We start from the raw sequence: 11,029 nt of genomic DNA on the forward strand, positions 1-11,029 counted from the left end.
ATTGCAAACACTACGAGAAAATAAATTTTCTGCCACGCTTTTAAAGTATGTCGAAAAGTATAAAAAAGCGTGCCGATAACTTTTCACCACGCTTTTTTAGCTATTGACACGCTTTTAAAAGGGCCACATCCGCAAGCGTGCCAGTTGCTCTATCGCCACGCTTTTGTGGATCTATCGGCACGCTTTCATCTCTTGCTACGCTTGAGAAGCGTACCGAAAAGTGTACATATCGCCACGCTTTTAGAAGCGTGCCCAGTGGAGTGATTTTGGCTACACTTTAAAAGCGTGCCGATAGGGAAAGATATGGCTACGCTTTTTAAGCGTGGCTGTTGATGATTACGAAAAGATATGGCTACGCTTAAAAAGCGTGCCAATAGCCAAAAATATGACTATAAGTTGGATCAAAATACTTATGGCTATACCTGTTTATGAATCTTCCTAATTAAACATTGCAAAATTGATATATAATTTTAAATCATAGTTTAAATGACTAATTTAAATAATGAAAATTTTTTTATATAATTTTAAATTAACCAATCCAACATACATAAATTTTCATCATATTTGTCAACAAAAAAATAAAATTTATTATTTGAAAAATACAACATACACATCATCAAAGCTACAATAAAAGAAAAAGTCAAAATTTATTATTTGACAAAAAAACTGTTCTTGTGTGAAAACCAAAGCAGCTTTGGCTCATTTACACCTTTCACAAGTTCTGATATAAGTGACCCCACACCTTCCTCATCAATGACCAAAACCACTGTTTCAGTTGCCTCCTTAGCTAAAACTTGAACCTCCTAGAATATAAAATAAATAAAATCAGATTATGCATTGAATCAGTTGAAATACATCCACAATCAATAGAAACACTCAATTCTTGAAAAATAGTATGTATGAATGATATTCTTAATGCAAGCTTCCCTATAAGGATGTAAGAATCCGCTTTCTTTTAGTGCATAATAATACACAGAGTCTTCTTACTATGCTAATCAATTCCAATTTATACCTCGAACGCAATGCTTCAAATGCATTTGCAAAATACATGAGATCATCAATACTGTTGATCTCAAATCCGACAACTAGACCACATGTATAAGCCATAGCTTGCTCTTTCCCGAGTAGTGCTATTCGAGACTCCAATAGTCGTTGCAGGGAGACCCTAAGCGATAGGAAAATTGAAAACTTAAGAACGAATTTTAAACTAGCAAAACAAAGAAGATTATTCAATTGAAGAGGTAGAAACTTACTTTGAGCTTTCTTCTTTGTTGTCAACGTCCTCAATTCTCCATTTAACTGAAACAAATAACAAACATAAATCAATAGAATTTTTAGAGACTATTAAGTAATTTTGACATACATACTGGGAGATAAATACCTTTGCAGAATCACTCAACCTCCTTGTAATTCCATTGGCTTGTGGCGTAGTTCCTATACAAAGGAATTTCAGTAAGACAACTACTTAATAAGTGCAGTTTCTTGGAATTCAATTATATTCTAAGAACAATTACTAATCAATTCTCAAAGAAATATCTGCAAAACATGCTTGAAATTGCAGCTCCTAGCCATACCCTCATCGGAAGATGCATTGGACATCGACGAAGAATTTGCTTGAAATGAACTTTCAATTTGCAGGATTTCTTTTTCAAGGCTGACGAACTTCTCCAGAATTGCAGGTGTGCTAAAAAAATTGCACATGTCTTAATAGGATGAAAAGATTGGAATGATGTGAATTGGATGAAGGATATGGGTCATGAATAGAGCAAAAAATGCACAACATGTAGTCATCATTCAACTATTCTCCAAATCTATAAAACCAAATAAACTAATTCCATGATTAATGTGATAGTCATCATTCAACTAGTTGGATTTTATTCATCAATCCTTGCTTAATTAACTAATAATTAAGAACATTTAGAAATTCCTAAGTCAATATGCATTTGAAAAACCATTCCCGATCATATCTAAAGCACTTAAGCACTTTCAATGCAAAGGTAATCGACTCATTGATTCATTGATTCAGGGGTTCTTCAAACTTAATTGGAAATAGGATAAGTACTCTATTGAAACCAAAGAACAAATGAAGAAAAAAAGGGGATCATTGGAAGACAAATTAGCCACGCTTTTCAAGCGTGCCGATATCCCTCGAAAAGCGTGGCAAAAAAAAGCATGGCCAAATTTCAAATAAGTGGCCATCCTCGTAAAAGCGTGTCGATTTCCCTAGCGTGGCAAAAAAAAGTATGGCCAAATTTCAAATCAATGGCCACCCTCGTAAAAGCGTGCCGATTTCCTTCAAAGCGTGGCAAAAAAAGCGTGGCCAAATCACAAATCAATGGCCACCCACGCAAAAGCGTGGCAAGAAAAAAGTGTGACGACAAGTCTTTTTTTTTTGTAGTGAGATTTGAGCTTTATTTAATAAGGATTTGTTGCTGGCCAATGAGTTAATGTATGTACTTAAGCAGAATTTAAACTTCAAACACTTACTTAAATGAACGAGTGAGTTGACCACTCGATCAACCCAAATTAGTTATACCTTGTCTATTCTATGCTTGTGAGTTTGGTGAATTTCATTAAATATATGTTGATTAGAGCTTCGCATGCAGTTTATATATATGATGATGTACTGTGATATTAATAGAGTGGAACACTATATTTTAATTTCAAAGCCTATGTCTCGGATTATTGAATGTTTGAATTCTTCAAATTTTTCGAATAAAAATATTAAATGTATATTAAAAATTAGTCATCATATATTATTTTATTTATTTTAATATAAATTTTATATTTTAATATATATTTTATAAGGATAATTGATTGTGTATACCAAACATAGTTGTTCTTCCATCCAATAATAAGTGATTCTTATTCTATATCTTGTATGTTCTAAGCTTCTGCTTGGTGAGTTTTATACTTTTATTAAATATACTAGAAGAAATTCCCGCATGCATATGCACAGGGTGAAAAAATAATTTTTTTTGTGACTGAAATAAACTAAACAAAGAAAAACAAAACAAACAGAACAAGGAACTGCTTAAATAGAGGGACAGTCCCGTTTAAGACTACTCTTAAATTCCTCCCAAAGTGAAAGAAGCTCCACATGTGAAAGTTGTAACTTCATCGCCATCTTTGCCATAGTATCTGCCACCGTGCTTGCATCTCTCATAATCAAACGAAAGTCAACACACCAATTCCAATGCATGATATCTCTTATTTTGAGCACCAATGGATCAATAAGCCCAAAACCATCTTGAGTAACAAGATTAAATGCTTCCACACAATCTGTCTCACAAATAACATCTCGTTGACCCACATCCCAAGCAAAGAGATATCCTCTCCAAATGGCAAACAATTCTCCTTGAAGAATACTATTACTCTCAATCATTCCCAAACACCCCCTTTGCCAACTCCCATTACAATCTCTAATAACACAAGCAAAACCAATACTATCACCCGAACCAAAATAACTAGCATCACAATTAATCTTAAAAGTACCAATGGATGGGGGATTCCAAAAACCATTTAGAGTAGAGGGAAGGGACATACGTTGTAATTCAAAAATATTCCTAAGCTCCTTTTCTGAATATAATGCCAGACAAATCACTTTTTCCGGAGGCCAAGTTTCATGAGGATTAAAGATGTCATTATTCCTTACTCGCCATATCCACCAAAGTCCCGAAAAGAACTAAAACGAATGCTCTCTGCTATGATACAAGAACCAGTTCTTCAAATCCAAAGGATGACAAGAAATATCCAACCTATGCCAGACAAGCTGAGATTTTGGACAATCCCGAATACAATGTAAAACCGATTCCTGGCTAGAAAGACATCTTGGACACCTATCTGATGACGACATCCCTCTTCTAAAGCGAAAACTTGCAGTAGGAAGAGCCTCCTTAAGACACAACCAAGCCAAAAACTTATGCTTTTCCGGAACAAGCTGACGCCAAAGCCAAAGCCAATTCTCCCGCTCCTCCCAACCAAATAGTTGCTTACACAACCACAAGTAACCATTGCGTGAGTCATAGACTTTGGCAGCAAACCCACATCAATACCAACCTACTTCCGGACCTGCTTGTTCATCTGGATTGTAAGAGAGAATATTACCTTTTAGATTTTGAGATAAAGGAGAATAAAGAGTATCCAAATGCCACCTACCAACCGACCAAATATCCTGTATCCGGAGATTCGAATCAGAAATGTGAACATAATCCATCTCATTAGATAACCATCCTTTTCTCCTCTAGCTAGAAAACCAAAAATTCTGGTTCAAATCTCCAATACACCAAGCAAACCCATCCTTCAACACTTCCCAAGCCTTGCAAAGACACCTCCAAATGGGAGAGTCTTTGTTCTTAGGATAACTAAAACAGTCATATAGAAATGATCGGTATTTGGCATCCAACAATTGGACCCATAGCTTGTTTGGCTGCTGGAAAAAAGTCCAAACTAGCTTCCCAAGAAGAGCAATATTTACACAATAAGGATCTCTAACCCCCAAACCTCCATATTTTTTTGGAGTAACCAGTACCTTCCAACTAACAAGATTCAATCCTCTTCCATCAACTTGTCCTTTCCAAAGAAAATTCCTCATCATAGACTCTAATTTACTAATGATTCCTTTGGGAAAAAATAGAGACCTGCATCTTGTACGTGGGAATAGCGGCTGCAACAGAATTAACCAAGCAGAGTCTACCAGCCCGATTGAGTAAATTCCCTTTCCAGCTTGCTAGCCTACTCCGAATCTTATCAAGGACACCATTGAAAGCTGAACGAGTCACCCTAGAATGGCTAAGGGTAACTCCAAGATACCTGCCCAAGTCCTGGACAAATCTGATAGAGGATACCCCAGTGAAAACCTCTTTCCTTGTTGCAGAGACATTCTTGGAGCAAAGCGCTTTAGACTTCTCCACATTAATCTTCATCCCAGATGCTTTGTAAAAAGTCTCTAAAACCAACATCACATTTTGCACTTGTCTCTTTGTAGCTTTACAGAATAGAAGCAAGTCATCTGCAAACATTAAGTGGGATATTCTTGGTCCCCCTCTAGAAATAGCAACCGGCTCCCACAAGCCCAAATCAACCTGATGACTAATAAAGCATGCCAATCGCTCCATACACAGCACAAAAAGATAGGGTGACATAGGGTTTCCTTGTCTAAGACCTCGACTAGGAGTAAAGCCATTCAGACGATTCCCATTCCAAAGAATAGATAAGGAAGAAGCAGTGACACAATTCATAATCAAATTAATTGTAGGAATAGGAAAACCAAAGCTCTTTAGGGTATGAGCTAAAAACCTCCAATCAACTCTGTCATAAGCTTTCTCCAGATCAATCTTAAAGGCCAGTGTGCCTTTCTTTGATTTAGTCTTCTTCATAAAATGGAGAACTTCTTGAGCAATAATGATGTTGTCAGGAGTTCCTCGTCCCGGAATAAATCCTCCTTGAAGCGGGCCAACAATCTCCGCAAGATAAGGACGAAGCCTATTAACAAGGACCTTCGTGATGATCTTGTAAACTACATTGCAGAGACTAATCGGTCTGAAATCTTTCATAGATACCGGTGATTCAACCTTTGGAATAAGAACCATTAAAGTCTCCAACATTCTCGGATCAAGAGTAACACCGGAGAATGCCTGCTTAACCATCTTCCAAACATCAAGACCAATGATCTCCCAATATTCTTTGAAGAAGAAAGCTTGAAACCCATCAGGACCCGGAGCTTTAAAAGAGTTCATGTGAAAAACAGCTGTTCTGACTTCCTCCATAGTAACTGGTGCCGTAAGATTATTGCAAGCTTCCACATTCAGAGAAGGAAGAGGCACATCACCAAGGCAACCCAAATCAACATCATCCAAATGATAGAATAAGCTTTTATAGAAAGACTCTGCTTCTTGACTCAGAACCTCTGGATCAGTTTCCCACACTCCATCCTTGAGAAAAAGGCCATGAATCTTATTATGCTTCCTTCACGCAAGAGTTTGAATATGAAAGAATCTTGTATTCCTATCCCCGAACCTTACCCACTGCTTTCTGGACTTTTGGAACCAGAAGAGCTCTTATTGCACTAGAGTATTATTATAATCATCAAGTAACTGTTGTTCTTTCTGACGCAAATAAATACTATCCACCATTTTCAAACGCTTTTGTAAATAATTAATCTGCTGCTCTAATTCACATTTCTTAACAAAAATGTTACCAAATACCTTCAAGTTAAACTCTAGTGAATTCTTCTGTACTTCCGAAAGCTTGCCATGAATCCCTCTATTACCAGACCACCATGACTGATTCACAATATCCCTATACCCAGGATGAGTAGCCCAAGCAGCAACAAATCGGAAAGGTTGATTCCCTTTAGGCTGAGGACGACCTTTACAACGCACCAGAATAGGGCAATAATCAGACTGAAGCCTATTTAAAACTTCTGCATAAGCCTCTGGAAAGATAGATAACCAACTACTATTTATACAGACTCGATCAAATTTTTTTCCACGTCAACATAATTTTTTACCCTTCTGTACCAAGAAAACCGCCTCCCAATAGTCTTCAGATCAAACAAACCACTATCCCCTAATGAAGTAGCAAACATGTCTGCTCTTTGATGAGAAAATTGACAGCCCTTAGATTCATGAGAAAATTTGACTTCATTAAAATCACCAAGAACAATCCAAGGTCCTTGAAAAACCATGGATTATGCAACAAGATAATCCCAAAGGAGAACCCTTTTATTAAATTGAGGACTGCCATAAATACCACTACACCTCCAAATTAAATTATCAAATTGAACCTCAACAGTAACACCCTGATCAAAAGCATCAATGAACTTACAACAAACACCCTTCATAGAGGATAGAAACCAAATACCTCCCTTATGCCCCTCTGCTTCTACTATACCAACAGACAGTGACGGATCCAGAAAATTTTTTCAGTGGGGGCAAAATAAAAATAATAAAATAATAATTCAAAATAATAACAAATAATTTAGAATTCCATTCTTCTAGGTTTCATATTTTGAAAAGATTGAATAATCTTTTCATTGTCAATACAATCAAATGTCTCTCTTTCTATGTATGTCACTAAACAATCATTTAAAAATTCATCTCCCATACGGTTACGAAGTCGACTCTTTATGATGTTCATAGCAGAAAAAGTTCTTTCAACTGATGCAGTTGCTACAGGCAAAACTAAAGCCAACTTTAAAAGAAGAAACACTAATGGATAAACAATATTCTTTCGAGTCTCAACCAACTTCTGAGAAAGAGCACCAATTCCATTTAAGTCCGAGAAATGATCATCAGAACGCACATCTAGTATGAAGTTCTCAAGTTGACTGTCAAGTGCCAAAAGTTGAGTGGAAGAAAATTCTAATGGATAAAATTGAGCTAACTGGATCAACTTCTCCTTATCAAATGCAAAAAATGAGTGTCTTGGATTCAAACAAGCTATGCAAATAAGCAATTCAGTATTCACCTCTGTAAAACGATTATTGAGTTCTTGAAGTTGTCTATCAACTACTTGATAGAATATCTCAACTTGAAAATGATGCAAATTTGATATCTTTTGAGCTTTGCGTCTTGATCTTCCTTGTGACACAAATATATCATCCATGATTGGAACAATAATATCATGTTTGTTACAAAACAGTGAGACTTCATCAAGTAAAAGAGACCAACCATCATCTCTTATATTTTGCAATCATTGCTTAGACACTTTGACTAATGCCATAGCATTTACAATATCTTGATCATTCCTTTGTAACGCCTGAGATAACTCATTAGTAACTCCCAAGATATTTTTCATCAAGTGCAAGTTGAAAATGAATTCAAAGGATTGAATGACATTCAATAAATGACATGCTTCAGCTCTTTGTTCTGAATTATTTCCATCTTCCTCAACATATTCAAGAACATTAACCACAGAAGGAAATAAAGAAATTAATCTAAGTATAGTTTCATAGTGTGAACCCCATCTAGTGTCTCCAGCTCTTTTTAAAGCTGTTTCTTGATTCAAACCATGCCCACTAGAAATTTCTCCACTCTTTAATGCTTCAATTGTCTTAGTCATCTGACTATCACGAAGCATATCTCTTCGTTTACACGAAGCTCCAACAACATTGCACAAATTGGTTAACAAATTAAAAAGCAAAGCAATTTCAACTTGTTTTTTTGCAACCGTTACAAGAGCTAACTGAAGTTGGTGGGCAAAGCAATGTACATAGAAAGCATAAGAATTTTCTTTCAATATCAAAGTTTTCAAACCATTAAATTCTCCTTGCATGTTACTTGCACCATCATATCCTTGTCCACATACTCTTGATAAACTTAAATTATATGTTTCTAATAATGACTCCAATGCTAATTTTAGAGATAAAGCATTAGTATTAGAAACATGAACAAGACCAAGAAAATGCTCCCTAACTTGTCCTTCTTTGTTCACATACCTTAAGCAAACTGACATTTGCTCCTTAATGGAAATGTCGCGGGCTTCATCAACCAATACAGCAAATAATTCATCACCAAGATCATCAACAATGACTTTTGTCGTTTCACTTGCAGCAGCTCTTACAATGTCTTTTTGGATTGAGGGTGCTATTAGTTTAAGATTTCCACGAGCATTTTTGAAAGCACGATCAATCTCTTCATTATGTTGCGCAAGAAAGTTTAGAAGTTCCAAAAAATTTCCTTGGTTAACAGAATCATCCGTCTCATCATTACCACGAAAGGCCAATCCTTGTCGCAAAAGAAATCTAATACAATCAATTGTTGCTGTCAAGTGAATTTGATAATTCTTTTTAGCTTGCTCAGATTGTTTTTCAATAGCAGCAGTGATGTGTTGTTTTGGTCTCATAAGTGCTTCACATTTTCTCCAAGCCTGATTATGAGCGCTATCATGAATCCCAACATGAATTTGTAGTCTCTCCTTTTTTTTCCAATTTGAAAAGCCATTAGTTACAAAAGCATCACCACCTTCAGTCTCGGGTTTCATAAGATAACAACAAAGACAAAAAACAGCATCTTTTGATATACTATACTCTAACCAGTTGCCATAGTCATCAAACCAATTAGGATTAAATCTTCGAAAGGAAGAACCATAAGCAGTTTGTGGAAAATCATGAGTCCTTGGTTGACAAGGACCTTTTTGCAAATATGCACATCTAACTTTGTCTCTGTCATTCGGGTGATAACTTGAAATCTTTGGTCGTTGTCCTGGATCTGCTATAAGACTCTCTACTTCGAATTCTAAAAACCTCCTTTTATTAGAAGAGGTCGATGAATTATTTTGAGATCCAATCTCCAATGACGAGGTTCTTTTGAAATACTTCTCCATTACTAATAAGATAAAATTATAAATCTAAGTTAATTAATTAATAAAAAAGTTCACAATTCTACACAAATTAAAAATTATAAATACAAAATTGATGTACATATGTCATTTAATTAAATTTCCAAGTTAATATTACTTATAAGCCTGCCTATAAATGCCATCTAAGTCAATAAGGTAATATTACTCATTGAGTCATTGTTCAACATTAGTAGAATAGTAGTCCAGACTCCAGCAACATAAATTGAGCATATAAACTTATTTCAAAGGTCCTGTAAACTTATTAGTCTTCATTTTTTCCCATCTTAAGCAAGTAGGATAAATTGAGCATATAAACTTATTTCAAAGGTCCTGTAAACTTATTAGTCTTCATTTTTTCCCATCTTAAGCAAGTAGGAAAGACCAAAAGACACAATTTTTATATATCGAAGAAGAAAAAAAAGGAGTACAAAAGGAGTACAGTGTAAATGAATAAAATTCAATCCCAATTCACAAATTAACAAATAAATTAATCCAAGAAGTGAATAAGTGAATTAACAAACAAATTAATCAAACTAAACTTGCAAAGTTGCAATTACATCAGAACAAATTCAATCACAAATTCACAATTAACAAACTAACTAAATCAATTATCAAACAAATTAATCCAATTAGCAAATAAGTGAATAAACAGAATTGCAGATTGCTGAATCATGATTCATGAATGTACCAAGAAATAGAATAATTCAAGATTGAATCTGAACAGCTGAACTCTGGGAACTAAGAAGCAAAAGTGCAGAACCCAATAGGCAGTAGCGGTGCGGGCTGGGCGTGCGGCGTTCAGCAGCAGCAGGACGAAGACGAAAGGTAGGCGTTCTCTACTGAAGTCTGAAGAGTGAAAACCAAAGAGAGAAGAGGAACTCAGATTCGCAGATTCGCAGTATTCAAAGAAGAAGAAGAAGAAGAAGAAGAAGAAGGAGGCACAAGGCAGAAGCCAGAAGGGGATGCGGTCATTCGGAGACGCGGCACGGCAGCAGTGAGCCAGTGACTCTGGACTCTGGAGACATGAGGGCGGAGACGTCAGCGAGGAGAGAACCGTGACACTGTCTGAAACGCGGAGTGGTGGGCTGGTGCCTGGTGGCATGCAACACGGCAACTGGCGGCTGGAGCTTGGAGGGAGGGCTGGAGGCTGGAGCAGATGAAAAGGATTGGGGAAAAAGAAGGGTTAGGGATTAGGGATTTAGTTTGAAGTGGGGTCTGGGTCCTGGGGTCAAAATTAATTATATACTGGGGGCAATTGAGACATTTCATTAAGAGCTACTAAGACATTTTTGGAATTTCACTGGGGGCAGTTGCCCCCACTCCCCAATGAATACATCCGTCCCTGCCAATAGAGTGATACCCCAACCTTTCCCAAAACAATTTTAAATGCTGAAAAGGGGAGTGAGTTTCAACCACAATAAAGAAAACAGGTCTAAATTTTCTAACAAGTTCCTTACAATGCACCCGGACTAACTTATTAGAAGCACCCCTAATATTCCAAACAATCATATTTAAACTATCCATAAATAATAGGGACATAATAAATAAGAACATAAACTCTAAACAGAATTACGAACCTCAATAGGTGGTTTGTCCTGCGGTACTGGCACACTCTGATCCTCAATAATTGCCACCTTCGGACCCCCTAACACTGCACCTGCCATACTTCCATCTACTAATGTTTTCT

General features: G+C 36.4%; 1 pseudogene; it reads right to left on the reverse strand.

Annotated features, from left to right (window-relative positions):
• Window positions 1-6,981: 6,981 nt before the first annotated feature.
• Window positions 6,982-9,327, reverse strand: LOC107620780 (uncharacterized; annotated as a pseudogene).
• Between the last annotated feature and the right edge of the window lie 1,702 nt (window positions 9,328-11,029).

This window comes from Arachis ipaensis, chromosome B5 (assembly GCF_059453495.1).
Source record: "Arachis ipaensis isolate K30076 ecotype BB chromosome B5, ASM5945349v1, whole genome shotgun sequence".
NCBI classification, from domain to species: domain Eukaryota; kingdom Viridiplantae; phylum Streptophyta; class Magnoliopsida; order Fabales; family Fabaceae; genus Arachis; species Arachis ipaensis.